The 15,135-nt window shown below is 40.2% G+C and overlaps 1 pseudogene; it reads right to left on the bottom strand.

Annotated features, from left to right (window-relative positions):
• Positions 1-15,135, bottom strand: part of LOC121999297 — a 76,232-nt pseudogene that overhangs the window by 54,128 nt on the left and 6,969 nt on the right.

The following is a 15,135-nucleotide window of genomic DNA, read 5'->3' as shown; positions in this document are numbered from 1 at the left end:
CATGAGATATTTTATCTCTATCCCAATCCTAGGATGAATTTGTGCTATCCTACCTCATGTAGTGAGGTAAAGCTTATGCTTTTAGTGACTTCTATACCTTATAAGGTGGAGTATGGTAGGCTACTCCTGATAGAAGTGTCACCTATATGAGTGTGAAGACATGTCACTTCAATGAAACACTCATGAATCCAAGATGGTGTCCATAGCCGAAACGGAACCAACCATGAAAACCTAAAGTAGGTGAGATAGGTCTCTGTGTGGGTGTTATTATCTTAGTATACACCAACAGCTGAGTAGTTCAAAATATCACGTTCACTGCGCAGCCTAGTATACTCGATAGCATTCCACTACGGAAGGTTCAAAGCCACAAGTTACCTCTCCCGATGTAGTGACTTGTCGATTAGACTCTTGTAAAGTGTCAGTATGCATACACGCATTGCATTAATTTCCATTCATGTGGGAGATTGTTGGATATTGGGGCCTTAATGGACAAATACGATTTTGTGGAAAAATCGGAATGTCATCAATAGATAAAAGTCATAATTGACTTCAAAATTGAAATCTACGTTTCGAGTAGATAAATTTAGACTATTAATTTGCTCAAAACCGATTAAAGGTGAATGAGAAATTAATTGTTTAAAGTCGGCCCAAATAAACATTAATGATATATATAAGGAAATGCATGGGAGAATAGTCCCACATCGAAAATTTTCGATGTGCATTCTTTGCTTATTAATGATGCTGTGTTAATGGAGTTAACTCAGAAAAAGACCAGGTGCTCTCTTCTCAGGGGCGAGCAGGTGCTCGCACCTGTGAGCCCGCCACGTGCGCAATGGGCCCTTTGTAGGCGCACTTTGCACTTCGCACTGACATGGCAATGCCAATGTGGCATCCACGTGGGCAAGAAGAGATGACTGGACCGTTGATTGGGCAAATGAATGGCAACCATTGATCAAAGAGGTGTGATGGATTGCTTGTGATGCGATCTAGAGCGTCGGATCGCGAAGAGTCACGATCTGACCGCTTGGGATGAGACTTGATCTGAAGCGTCAGATAGAATGGATCAGTAGATCCAGATCCGATGACTGATGACAATAGGCGAGATCTGAGGGTCACAACTCTTCAGATCTGATGGATGGGATTAAAGTGGGATATGTGAAGGGTTATAACTCTTCAGAATGGACAATCCAGATCGATCTAGCCCAAAGAACACATCCTCTCATCCAAAAAGGAATTCAACCTCTTCATTTGGTATAAATAGAACCCTCCAGATGCTGGAAAGATCAATTGAATCATCGAATTCATCTATTCTACTCTCTCTTGAGCATTCATCTCATCTTGTGCATTTAAGAGTCCAAAAAGCCTACGAGAAGGTTCGCTGGTCTCGGAATTCGGAGTGCTACGATTCCGAGACGTTCGTCGTTGTATCTTAGGAACGAATTGCTGCTATCCGTTAGCACCGTAACAGAGCAATATCGTTTACAGAGATAGTGTTGAACACTAGCCTCGACGATCAGTATCAGTTTGCGCATTCTCTGGGACATACCGGGAATAACACCAACAACAACAATAATCACCATTGCACTAATATCATTGTTTAGTATAATTGACTTGCCATTTGAAACAAAACGACTTACCACAATAAGACGATTGGAAATTAAGTTCATTGCATATATAACCTAACATTCAATGTAACACTGTATATATAACCAAACATACAATGTAACAAGAAAGGTGGTCGTCATGTTGTAAAAGTAAACAATTGCCATGAAAATAAAATTATGAAAATTTGGTGGAATACAACTCATCAAAAGCTACTAACAAGATAAAAAAAAAAAAGAGGATTCATTTTTTCATATGTAATATTATTACATTTCCCCTATTTTATCTAAAATTAGCTCAAAGAGGGGCAGCAACCCTTTGAGTAGCTCTAGCAACTCTCCAAATCTCACGTTGAATGTTGATATGAGCTTTCTTCCCTGTACTATGAGCAACTTGAGAAATGGCATCAGCTATCCCTGTAAAGAAAGAGAACTTGCTCTCTCAGATCAGGAGGTGAGTACTACTGTACAAGTAATCGATACTGTTTAAATATTGAAAAGAATAAAAATATTTGATAGACTTATTAAAGGATGTGCATCAAGTATGTTATATTTAATTGATGATCTTGATAATCAAGTGGAGCATATTTATATATATATGTCAAAGATGGACACTTGGGGCACAGATATAAAATTTGGAATTAATTTAATTTTGAATTTTTCTTGATGAATAGATGTGACAGTTAACGTGTTCATTTATGAATAGGTGTCTCCACAACCTTTCCCAAAGGTTGCATTATTCACTATATATGTATTCTTTTAACATCTTCTCTGTAATCATTTTTCATTCTCTAAATTATCTTAGGGGAATCTATAGAATTGTTGTCTATAGATTCTATATTGTTTTGAGTATCCTGGAGGGAATTTGTCGTTAAAATTCGACAGTAATATAGTGAGAGCAAAATTTCCTTAAAAAAAATGATTCACACTCAAAATAAAATTCCATCTTCGGACTGCTTCCAACAGACACTTCAATAGGAAGTATGAACTATGTGTGTTATTTGATGAACTAGAAAGTTAAGGAATTCAACCTTCAAACTATGGAAAATTATACTAATTCAGTAAATATGGGATTATAGTCAACAACTTAAGGCCACCAAAAAGTTTCGGTTAGCTCTATGGTAGAAATCAGACGGTGAGATCCTGCATACTAAAATAAAACTGGAGAGAAATATTAGAGTGAGAATTTTTAGTTTTTTTTTATGTCTAACTCCAAAAAAAATGTCGGACTAGAAACACCTTAGTTTGTTTCACTTCAATCCTCGATTTAAAATTTTGTATATGTTAGAATATGGCAACATGTAATAAGTTTTAAATTTATTAATAGGACCCTAGGACCACAAAGATAACTCCTAATTTTTTTTAGTGGTAAAAAAATACAGTCATTGCTTTGTAACACGTGTGCCTATTCTTCCCGCAATTGCTAAAAAAAATTATAAACTAGCCATTTTCCCAGGCCAAATATGAATTAATGCATAAATCGAACTTTCTAACTATCCATGGAGTAGTTTCCATAAAATCCAATAACTGATATAATAAAATCTAAAATAATACTCTTCCCTAAAGTATTTTTCATATAACGAATACAATAATATAATAAAAAAAAGCACTGCTATCATAAAATCTAGCATAATAGTTATTCCCAAGATAGTTTCCATAAAATTCAACAAGATCATCACAAAACTCAAAAATGTTATCACAACATTTAGCATAACAATCATCCCCAAAGTAATTTCCACATAATCCAACATCATTATTTCCATATTTAAGGAGGGGGTGAATAGATTAACCACTTAGTTCTTTCTCAATAGCTAGTAGTTTCTTTTGTCTTATTTGTACCATCGATTTCCCCAACATTACAAAATTGTATTAGCCGGGCTTGTCTTTCAAAATTGATAGTGCCTATTACTTTGCAACATATGTAAAACAAAATAATGTTATACTTGAGCATCCAGAAGCATAGTAGTCATCATTGGCAACATATGTAGATTTTGAAACCATACATATCCTTAAACACCATGAAGTCATACTTAATCCAATCTCAATCCTATAAAAATGAAAAAAAAAAAATGGTTGATCCTTGCCATTGCTGAAGAAGAGGACAAGATAACAGCTATGTTGCTGCTGGGCAGGGCTGCGACCGCTCAGGCTGCGATTGACCAGCAATGTGACCGTCGACCGGCAACATCGCACCCCTTTTTTCGGAATAGGAAATAAAGGTTTAGGGTTAAGGTTTACCTTAAGCTTCCTAGCTTACTTGAAGTGCGGCAACAAGAGAGGAAGACGAAATTAAAGAGGAGGCGGCGACGAACGCACATGAAGAACTTACGATGACTTATGCTAGAGAGCCAATGCTATTGTCGTACTTGAAGAAGTGTAGCTTAGGGGGAAAATAGAAAAGCAAAAAAGAAATCAATATTTTTCTCCGTTAGAAGCATCTTAATTGGGAATGAATTATAAACCCACCAATTTAATTAGGTTTTGTCATTTCAAATTATTTAAAAATGATTCCAAAATTTTTATTTATATTTTTATTATTCCATTCCCTCATTATTAAATCCCTAAATCAAACGTTATCCTATTGTTATCCCACTAAAATCTTACCGTTCCCTCTTGAAATTTTTATGTACCAATAAATTGAAAATTTTTGTTACAATAATTCAACCGGGTATAACTTACAATACTTTGTTTTCGATATAGTTCAGGGTCCATTTGACTTGAAAGAAACTTGATCAGAACAAATTCTGGTGAAAACACAACTTGACCTGGCCTAGTTTCACTCTAACCTGCTCATGTAGTTGTGTTTTAACCTAGACAAAAGCCAGTAACAAAAGAAATTCTCAAGGTCTTTTGACTTTGGCATTTATTTGATAAAGCATAGAAGTCGTAGACTTTCCTTGAAGAAGACAGAAGCACAATAAAAAAAATAAAAGAAAAATGAAAAAAAACCAAGAAAGGCATACCGTAGATTGCCCAGATAGCCTTTCTCCTCTGTAGAGTCATAAGTAATGTTCCTGAAATAATTAAACTACGTGAAAGGGAACATTCTTGACATAAATCTATGTAAAAATTAAGAGAGAGGAAGAAAATTAACTATATTATTAGATTTTAAAATTAATACAGAGTATAAGATCTTATATAGTTAAGTTAAAAAATTCTAAACTCAAGTTAAGAAATTCTAAACTCTATAAAAAAAGGAAAAAGTCTAAATTACCTTAAAGCTATAAACAAATAAATATATAACCTAACATCCTCTTAAACTCATGATGCTATAGCTAGAAGCATTAAGAGTTTGTCAGATAAGAAACGAAAACATGAAGCGGAATATGCCTTAGTAAACATATCAGCAATCTGTAGTTTTGAAGGAACAAAAGGTAATGTGATAGTGTCAATCTGAAGATGATGATGAGTAATGTGATAATCAATTTCAATATGTTTCGTCCGCTCATGAAAAACTAAATTGCGTGTAATTTGAATATCACTCTAATTATTACAATATAACGGAGTAGGTTGATGAAGAGAGACGCCCATATCCGCAAGCAACCAACGCAACCAAAGTATTTCACAAATAGTTGAGGTCATGACACGATACTCAGCTTCTGTGGAAGATCTAGAAATAATATCTTACTTTTTACTCTTCTAAAAAATAAGGGAATCACTAAGAAAAATACAGAAGCCAGTGGTAGATTTGCGATCCGTAGGATCACCAGCCCAATCCGCATCAGAGTATGCACGCAGCTCAAGAGATGAAGTAGAAGAAAATAAAAGGCTTTGAAATTGAGTGCCCCGAAGATACCTGAGAATACGAAGAACAACAACCCAATGAACTGTAGTTGGTGCAGCGACAAATTGACTAACCACATGAACAACATACGTAATATCTGGACGAGCTTAGTCACGGTGAGATAAACCAAGCTTCCAACAATAGTTCTGTACAAACTAGGATTCGGCAAAGGTGAGTCATTAGATAGAAAATATCGAGCATTAGACTCAATAGGAGTATTAACAACTCTATTATCAGTAAGATGAACACGCTCAAACAGATTAGATATATACTTTGACTGAGATAAAAGATAATCTTTCGGGGAATAAGCAACCTCAATGCCCAAAAAGTAGCGTAGTATACCCAAGTCTTTCATATCAAAACAATGAGCTAACTTAGACTTCAAGGAAGCAATTCCATCAGAATCATCACCATTAATAATCATGTCATCAAAATATAATGATAAAAGAATACAACCTGTACTCATACATCTGACAAACAATACTGAAACATGATTACTAGGATGAAAACCAAACGAAGTAATCACTGTAGAGAACTTCTCAAACCAAGTACGAGGTGCTTGTTTGAGACCAAACTTCACCAGGTTTGTGTGAAATACCAGGAGGAGGTGTCATATAAACTTCTTCATAAAGATCACCATTTAGAAATGCATTCTTAACATCCATCTGAGATATTCTTCATCGACAAATAGAAGTAACAGCAATCAAAGTACGAACAGTTGTCATTTTTGTAACAGGAACAAATGTTTTTTATAATCCATGTCATACTCCTGAGAATAACCTTTAGCAATAAGATGAGCTTTGTATCATTCGATAGATCCATCATATTTAGTTTTGACCTTATATACCTAACGATAACCAATAGTATATTTTCCTGGTGGCAATAGAACCAAATCCCAGGTATGACTCTGATGCAAAGCAATTAGTTCCTCAGCCATAGCACTCTGCCAAAGTGAGTTACAAATAGCTTCTCTATAGGATTCAGGCACAGAAAAACAATGAATAGATGCAAGAAATAAAGCAAAAGAACGAGAATAACAAAAGTAAGCAAAATCTGGTAGTTTAGTATACTTACGAACACGAATGGATTGACGATGGTGGAGAGAAGTATCATCCAAAATCTCAGGAGATAATTGGGTAGTGGCAGAAGGAGGAACATGTGGAGCAGATATCTTAGGGACCAAAGTACCAGATTAGTTGAACTACCAGTAGAATTTATGGGTGAATCTTCCTTAATATCAGTATTGAAAGGATCAATGCAAAGCAGATTTGACTTTGTCATATTATGAGAACTAGCCAGAATAGAAAAGAATGGAATATGCTCAAGAAACACAACATGACGAGAGACATATAATTTTTGACTAACGGGATCAAAGCAACAATATCCTTTTTGACTAATACCATAACCCAGAAGACACAAAGAGTAGACCAAGATGCTAACTTATTACGCTCTGCATATGGACAAAGGGCAAAGCAAGTACAACAAAAAAACATGCAAAGAGGAATAAACAAGAGCATACTCATACAATTTTTCAAAAGATGACAAACCTGAATTGTGTGAGGTTGGAATTCTATTAATAACATGAGCAGCAGTAAGGATTGCTTCCCCCCCAAAAGGCACTAGGAATATTGGCAGACAATAAAAATAAACGAGCTATTTCAATAAGATGTCTATGTTTCTGTTCAGCCACGCCATTTTGCTCAAGAGTATATGTACACAAGGTTTGATGAATAGTACCATCAGAAGCAAGTAAATGTGTAAATTGATTCGAAGTGTATTCACGCCCCCCCCCCCTCAAATCACAACGAAAACACTTTATGACACTAGAATGTTGAGTTTTCACAAGAGCTCTAAAGTTATTAAAAATTATAAGATAATCAGACATGTGTTTCATAAGATAGACCCAAAAGTAACGAGTGCAATCATCAATAAAGGAAACATAATACCTTGACCCCCTTTTTGTAGGAATAGGAGAGGATCTCCACACGTCAAAATGGATAAGATCAAATGGAGTAGAAGAAAAAGAAAGACTTAAAAAATGATAAGGCAGAAAATTTGGCCAGTTTACAACCACTACAATCAGAAATATCAGAACTTTTTAAAGGTCCTAATGCTCCTATAGAGGCTAAAAACTACAAACGAGGCGTTGAAACATGACCTAAGCGAGAGTGTCACAAGTAAAAATTAGAAGATGAACAACTCAGATGAAAAGACGATAAATCCACACTCGAAGCTACAACTTCTCGTAATTTGAGTTGATATAAAACATAGAGTCCTCCTTGCTTATGACATGCCCCAATCAGCCTCTGAGATTGCAGGTCCTAAATATAACAATTAGATGAAGCAAAAGAGATTAGGTATCCAGACTCACATAACTAACTAACAGAAACAAGATTTAAAGTAAGACTCGAAATATAATAAACAATACTAAGAGATGAAGAAGATGTAATAATTGAACAAATACCTACTAACGACATAGGAGTATCATCAACAGTCACAATACATATAGATGAACTGAGAGAAAAAGAAACAAAAGATGACAAATTAGATGACATATGATGGGAGGCACTAGAGTTAAAAATCCACAAAGATGAAGATATACCTGAAATAATAGACGACGACAAACCTATATGAGAGGAAACTGACATGGCAGAGGGTTGTGAAGAAAAGAACTGTTGAAACTACTCAAATATATATGAATCAGATTTCCATGAAGCATTTGCACGACCAGGCATGATGACAAAATGAATCATTCTCAAAATAACCAAACGATAAGGAAACACATTTATATGATCCGCAAAACTGATGTCAGAATGACCGTGGTCACACAACGAATCTGAGGTAGAAAAGAATGTCAAATGTAGAAATCAGTAGTACAGGGCGTCGATGTCAAAATCAGTAAAAAAGAATGTCAGTGCCGAAATCGGCAACATAGGACTTCGGCACCGAAATCGGTAGAAAAGAGTGTCGGTGCCAAAATTGACAATACAGGATGTCAGTGCCGAAATCGATAGAAAATAGCATCGGTGCCGAAATCGGTAAAAAATAATGTTGACGCTGAAATCGGTAGGATAGGACGTCGACGTCGAAATCGACAGGAAATAGATGTCGACGCCGAAATCAACACCAGCAGGATAGAAAATAGATGTCAGTGCTGAAATCAATAGCAGCAGCAGGAGACAACAACGGCAACAGGAGGCGGTAGAAAAAAATTAGGTCAAAGAAGGAGAACCACTCTGATACTATGAAGAATTTAAGAGAAGAACAAACTAACCGTATTATTGGATCTTAAAATTGATACAGAGTATAAGGTCTTATATAGTTAAGTTAAGAAACCATAAACTCTATAAAAAAGGAAAAAGTCCAAATTGCCCTAAAAGCTATAAACAAATGTAATACGATGCATGATGGTGGGGTCAGATAAAGGAGGGCAGTCAGAAGTCAAGAGGGCATGACAATCAGAAGTTAAGGGGGTGTGACAGTTAGAAGTCAAGGGGGGGGGGGTATGACTGTCAACAAGTATGAAAAGAGGAAGCAAGAACGAGGAATGACGTCAGTAACCTGATGCCCGGTCGGGTTCCCACAAACTGGGACTCCATACCTGAGACACTTGGAAAGACAGTTGGATGACACCTGACTAGGATTTGACAAGTTAGGCTTTCACGACCTGGCGGTATTTAGGCCCAGTGCTCTCAGTAAGATAAAACTCCCGGTCAGGTAACTCCCGGTTAGCGCTGGGACTATCCCTCCACGACCCCGAGCCCCCAAGGTTTAGGCCAGGCGTTATACTCGACTGATCATCCAGAGCTGTCATATCCCTTCTCAGTTGGGACAGAAAGTGCTACAGGACAACAAGGTCAGGGAATCGTAACCGTCTGTCAGAGAATAACTGCTAAGTGTCAGGGAATATTTCTACAGTCTACAGTCACCTACGAATGGAACCTTCCTTCAGGCTACAAGAGGATACTACATGTATTCTATCACCCGACAAGGCCTGACACCCAACATTCTCTGACATTAGTCAGGCTCCAAAAGGTATGCACTGTCATATAAAACGGGAGGTCGTCTCTCTCACACAAGTACGCTCTCTCACACATTCACACTTATCTTCTACTTTCTTTTTTCTTCGTACACTGTTCCTCTGAGGAAAAAATACCTGACTTGAGCGTCGAAGGACCTGCTCTAGGGACTTTTTCCTTGGTTTTTGACCTCTAACGTTCGTATTCTTGTTTGAGTGTGTGTAGAGCTTAGGTACCACCGACTCAGCCATCGTCGTCTGTCAGCACCACGTGGGAGTTCATTTTTGGAAGCGCATATGAGAAAGGTGTCTCAGTCGCTCCTCCGTCAATGCCCGCAACAGCTCACCAGGCCTTCGTCTGACTCAAATTCCAGACAGGATCAATTTGGCACTGTTTGTAGGAATCTTATCCACATGTTCTAGAGCGTGAAGATGGACTACATCGGGAGGTTCTCCGCCATTATCACAGTTCCAGAGGATCCTAACGAACATATTGTCTTCTACCCTCACTCCACGGGTATTCGGGAGTCAAGGGATTGAGTTGGAGCTTCAGCTGGCCAACAGGTTAGTTTTTTCATTATATTTTTTCTTGACTCCACTGGTATTTGGGAGTCAAGGGACTAAGACAAACCCTCAGCCGGTTAGCACGACTCCTCGATCAGGTACGCTACGAGTTCTTCTCCCTTTTTATGGTTATAGGATATTCTATAGCTCCTTGATAAGAGAGTAAGACCCTAGTTCCTTGATCAAAGACTAGAGCCTTCGATCTTTGATAGGACACTAGGGGCCCAGCTCCTTGATCATACATTAGGGACCCAACTCCTCAATCAGACACTAGGGACACAGCTTCCTGATTAGTAACTCACAATACAACTTCCTGATCAGGATCTAGGGGCCTCGCTCGTTGATTACAGGCTAGGGGTCTTACTCTTCGATCAGGGACTGGGGGCCTAGCTCCTCGGTCAGGTGTGTTATAGACTCTGCACCCTTCACCATGGGGCTCTGCATCCTCTTACTACTACAGGCTCTGCACCCTTCACCATGGGGCTCTGCATCCTCTTATTGCTATAGGCATTGCATTCTATTACTACTATATGCTCTACATCCTACACATATTTTGCATTCTCTTACGTCTACAGGCCCTGCTTCCTTTACCCACGGTGCTCTACTTCCTTCTACCGATACAGACTCTGCTCCCTTATATTGCCATGGGCTTTGCTCCCTTTGACGGTTAGGGCTCAGATTATTATCTTCTCCCCTCGCTCTACGGGTATTTGGGAGTTGAGGGACCAAGACAGATCCTTGATCGATCAACACCACTTTGCGATCAGATATGACAAAGACTCTACTCCCTCATATTGCTATAGGCTCCGCTTCTATGGACTTCAGGGCTTAACCTCCCCCGTTCGGGGTTGAGCAGTCTTCACTGGTCTCGGACCAGCCTATCAGATCCCTTATCTCCCCCGTTCGGGGTCGAGCGGTCTTCACTGGTCTCAGACCATCCTATCGAATCTCTTATCTCCCCCGTTCGGGGTCGAGCGATCTTCACCGGTCTCAGACGAGCTTATCAGATCTCTTATCTCCCCTGTTTGGGGTTGAGCTATGGTCACCGATCTCGGACCGAAGTATCACCACTGGTCTTGGACCAGAGTATTACCACTGGTCTCGAACTAGTGTATCACCACCGGTCTCGGACTGGAGTATCGCCCACCAGTCTCCGACCAGAATATCGCCACTGGTCTTAGACCATAGTATCGCCACCGGTCTCGGACCAGAGTATCGCCATTGGTCTCAGACCAGAGTATCGCTACCGGTCTTGGACCGAAGTATTGCCAACGACCTCCCGGTCGAGCTCCAGACTCTCGCCCTAGCGTGAGTTATAAGAGAGCATGCTCTCGAGACCAATGACCTCCCGGTTAGGCTCCAGAATCTCACCCCATCACGAGTAATAAGCGAGCATACTCTCGCGACCAACGACCTCCCGGTCGGGCTCCAAACTCTCGTCCTAGTGCAAGTTATAAGCGAGCATGCTCTCGCGATCAATGACCTCCCAGTCGGGCTCTATACTCTCACCCCAGCGTAAGTTATAAGTGAGCATGCTCTCACGTCTCTAGACTCTCTCCTTAGCATGAGTTATAAGTGAGCATGCTCTCACACCTCCAGACTCTCGCCCTAGCGCGAGTTATAAGTGAGCTTGCTCTCATGACCAATGACCTCCTAATCAGGCTCCAGACTCTCACCCCAACACGAGTTATATGTGAGCATGCTCTCACGACCAACGACCTCCTGATCGGACTCCAGACTCTCGCCCTAGCATGAGTTATAAGCGAGTATGGTCTTGCGACCAACGACCTCCCGTTCGGGCTCCAAACTCTCGCCCCAGCATGAGTTATAAGTGAGCATGCTCTCACACTTCCAAACTCTCGCCCTAGCACGAGTTATAAGTGAGCATACTCTCACACCTCCAGACTCTCGCCGCAACGTGAGTTATAAGTGAGCATGCTCTCACGTCTCTAGACTCTCGCCCCAGTGCGAGTTATAAGTGAGCATACTCTCACGCCTCCAAACTCTCGCCTCAGCGAGAGTTATAAGTGAGCATGTCCTTACGACCAACGACCTCTCGGTCGGGCCCCAGACTCTCATCCCATCACGAGTTATAAGTAAGCATGCTCTCACAACCAACAGCCTCCCGGTCAGGCTCTCACAATCAACTACTAGTCGGTTGGGTTACTCCCTAGTTAGGACCTCACTTCACTTGCTGCTCTGCTCGACACTCACCGTTCGCATTTCGCTCATCTCTGTTGCTCTATCGGCACTCACCGCTCACTCACTACTCTGCCTGGCATGCAGTACACTCGCTTCACTCGCCGCTCTGCCCAACACTCACCATTCGCGTTTTGCTCATCACTGTTGCTTGGTCGGCACTCACCGCTCACTTGCTGCTCTGCCCGACACTCATCACACTCGCTTCACTCACCGCTTTGCCTGGCACTCACCATTCGCGTTTCGCTCATTGTTGTTTCTCGATCGGCCTCACTGCTCACTCACTGCTCTGCCTGGAACTCATTGTTGGTGCAATCGACCCAAGTTTGATCGGTATGATCATGGTTTTGATGTGTGTGTCAAAGAGTTTAAGTTAGGTTTTCATATGTGTTTGATATGTGTGTTTGAGTCTTGCAGGACTTGGTGAAACATACATGAGGAGCTTGGTGTAGCTAAGCTTGGGAAGCTTATCCTAGGGCTCGGATCCTTGAGTCGGTGAAGGATGGTGTGGAAGACATCCGAGAGACCGCCGGACGAGGGGCAACGGAGTGGAACTGAGGGAAGCGAACTTCAAGGCAACGTGAAAGATGGCACGGAGAGGAGCCGCGAGCTCAGGTGCATCTGAGGGACAAAGGCCGAGGAAGAGGGCTTCAAGGGCGACTCCGGAGAGGATGAGTATGAGTGTGTAACCGAGACCAGTCGACTGATGGAAGTTCCAGTCGACTGGGAGTGAACAAAAGCATTCTATTCGCTCAGCCAGCAGCGACCAGTCGACTGGTAAGTGACCATTGGTAAACTATTGGAGTTGCAAAGTAGTCGTTGGCTACCTCCAATGGTAGCACTAGTCGACTAATGGAAGTACCAGTCGGCTGGTGCCGAGATGAGTTGATATGTTGATCAACTCTCTCCTCTTATTTATAGAAAGCTTTGGGACTTGAAGGAGATTACTCATGCTTGTTGAATAACACCTAAGCCTTTTTCTAAAGCTTCCAAGTTCATTCTCTTCCTCCTAATCTAAGTCTCCATCTTGTAAGAGGAAGAGAGCCTTGTGAGAGGTTGTACTCCGCCGAGAATGAGTAAGCTCTAACCGGAGATTGCTGGGGATTGATCCACCGAAGGATCAAGGGTCCGTCCACCTCAAGGACACGCCGTGGAGTAGGAGCAAGCAATCTCCGAACCACGTAAAGGATTTATGTTAGCATTGGTATTCCTTCTTGTTTTTTTTTTATTGTTTTAGTAGATTCCGCTACGCAAACTAACTTTGTAGAGAAGCAATCAAAATTGGGGGTGGCCTAGCTATCCAACCCCCCTTCTAGTCGGCCACTGATCACCTACACTCATCACACTCGCTTCACTCGTCGCTCCGCTTGGCACTCACTATTCCTGTTTCGCTCATCGCTATTGCTCGGTCGGCACTCACCGCTCACTTGCTGCTCTGTCCGGCACTCATATCACTCGCATTGCTTGACACTCGCGTTGTTAGGATATATACTAAAAGCCTAGCTTTTTGTATGAATATTTATTTTGAAATTAGAATCATATTGGTCAAATGTCTGCATTTATGTTAAAAGTAATCCAGGATAGGGACATTGGACTGCCATAAAGCATATATTAAAGTACCTAAGAAGGACTAGAGATTATATGCTAGTTTACCAGGCTGATGATTTGCTCCCTGTAGGTTACACGAATTCTGACTTCCAATCAGATAGGGACAATAGTAAGTCGACCTCGGGGTATGTGTTATTTTGGGAGGTGGAGCCATAGCATGGAGGAGTGTTAAGTAGAAATGCATTTCGGACTCTACCATGGAAGTTGAGTATATGGCAGCCTCTGAGGCAGCCAAAGAAGTTGTATGGCTCAGAAACTTCTTGATGAACTTAGATATGATTCCTAGTTTGTCCAAAATTATCATAATTTATTGTGATAATAGTGGTGCAGTAGCAAACTCGAAGGAATCATGAACCCATAAGGCATGTAAACCCATTGAGCGCAAGTACCACCTAATACGAGACATCGTAAAACGAGAAGAAGTTGTTGTCGCCAAGATTACATCAGTAGATAACCTGGATCATTTCACATAGGGCCTTCAGGCGAGAGCTTTTGATAGGCATGTTGAGGGGATGAGAATCAGATGTATGACAGCATAGTCTTTTAGTATAAGTGAGAGATTGTTAGGTTGTATACTAAAAGCCTAGCTTTTTGTATGAACATTTATTTTGAAATGAGAATCATATTGGTCAAATGTCTGCATTTATATTAAATGTTGTTGTCCATTTAATTTATATTGTAGATAACATGGTGTGTGGTGTCATACAGAAGATCATGTTATCAGTTCCTTATAAATTATAAATAGTAGCTCACAACTAATATGGATAGAGACAAACCATTGGAATGATTGTAGTATAATTTGGTATTAGTTTATCTTTACTATAAAATTACACTAGTACACTATGAGTGTATTGAGTAGGACCATTTGAGGTTGTTCTTTTTATACTGGCTGCATAAAAGAATAGGACCTCTGTTATTATGGAAGTGTGTGCTCTTAATCCTGATATAATAACAAGCACATATACTTAGTATTTATTTCTTTAATTTATCAATGGGTGAGATTTATTCAGTTGGATCAATAGGCTCGATAAGTTGGGAAATAATATTATTTAGATGGTGTGTTGTTGATTATAGAAAGAAATTGTGTCCTAGTAATCTAGGTTGATGATGCCCCCTTGAGGAGCTCATAAGGATTGTCATGTAAATCCTGCAGGTGGACCTAGTCCGGTATGACAATGAAGTTGAGTGGTACTACTCTTGGAACTAGATGTTAATTAAGTGAGTGTCAGTAACTCATTTAATTAATGGGCATTTCATATCTTAAACACAAGGAGATTAACTCACTCATGAAAAGAAGGAGTCCATAATGTATTATGGGATTGGTGCGGTAGTTCAATAATAACTCTTTAGTGGTATGAGTT

The sequence above is a fragment of the Zingiber officinale genome, chromosome 7A (assembly GCF_018446385.1).
Source record: "Zingiber officinale cultivar Zhangliang chromosome 7A, Zo_v1.1, whole genome shotgun sequence".
In the NCBI taxonomy this organism is placed as follows: Eukaryota; Viridiplantae; Streptophyta; class Magnoliopsida; order Zingiberales; family Zingiberaceae; genus Zingiber; species Zingiber officinale.
This window is presented reverse-complemented; position numbering and strand designations above follow the sequence as displayed.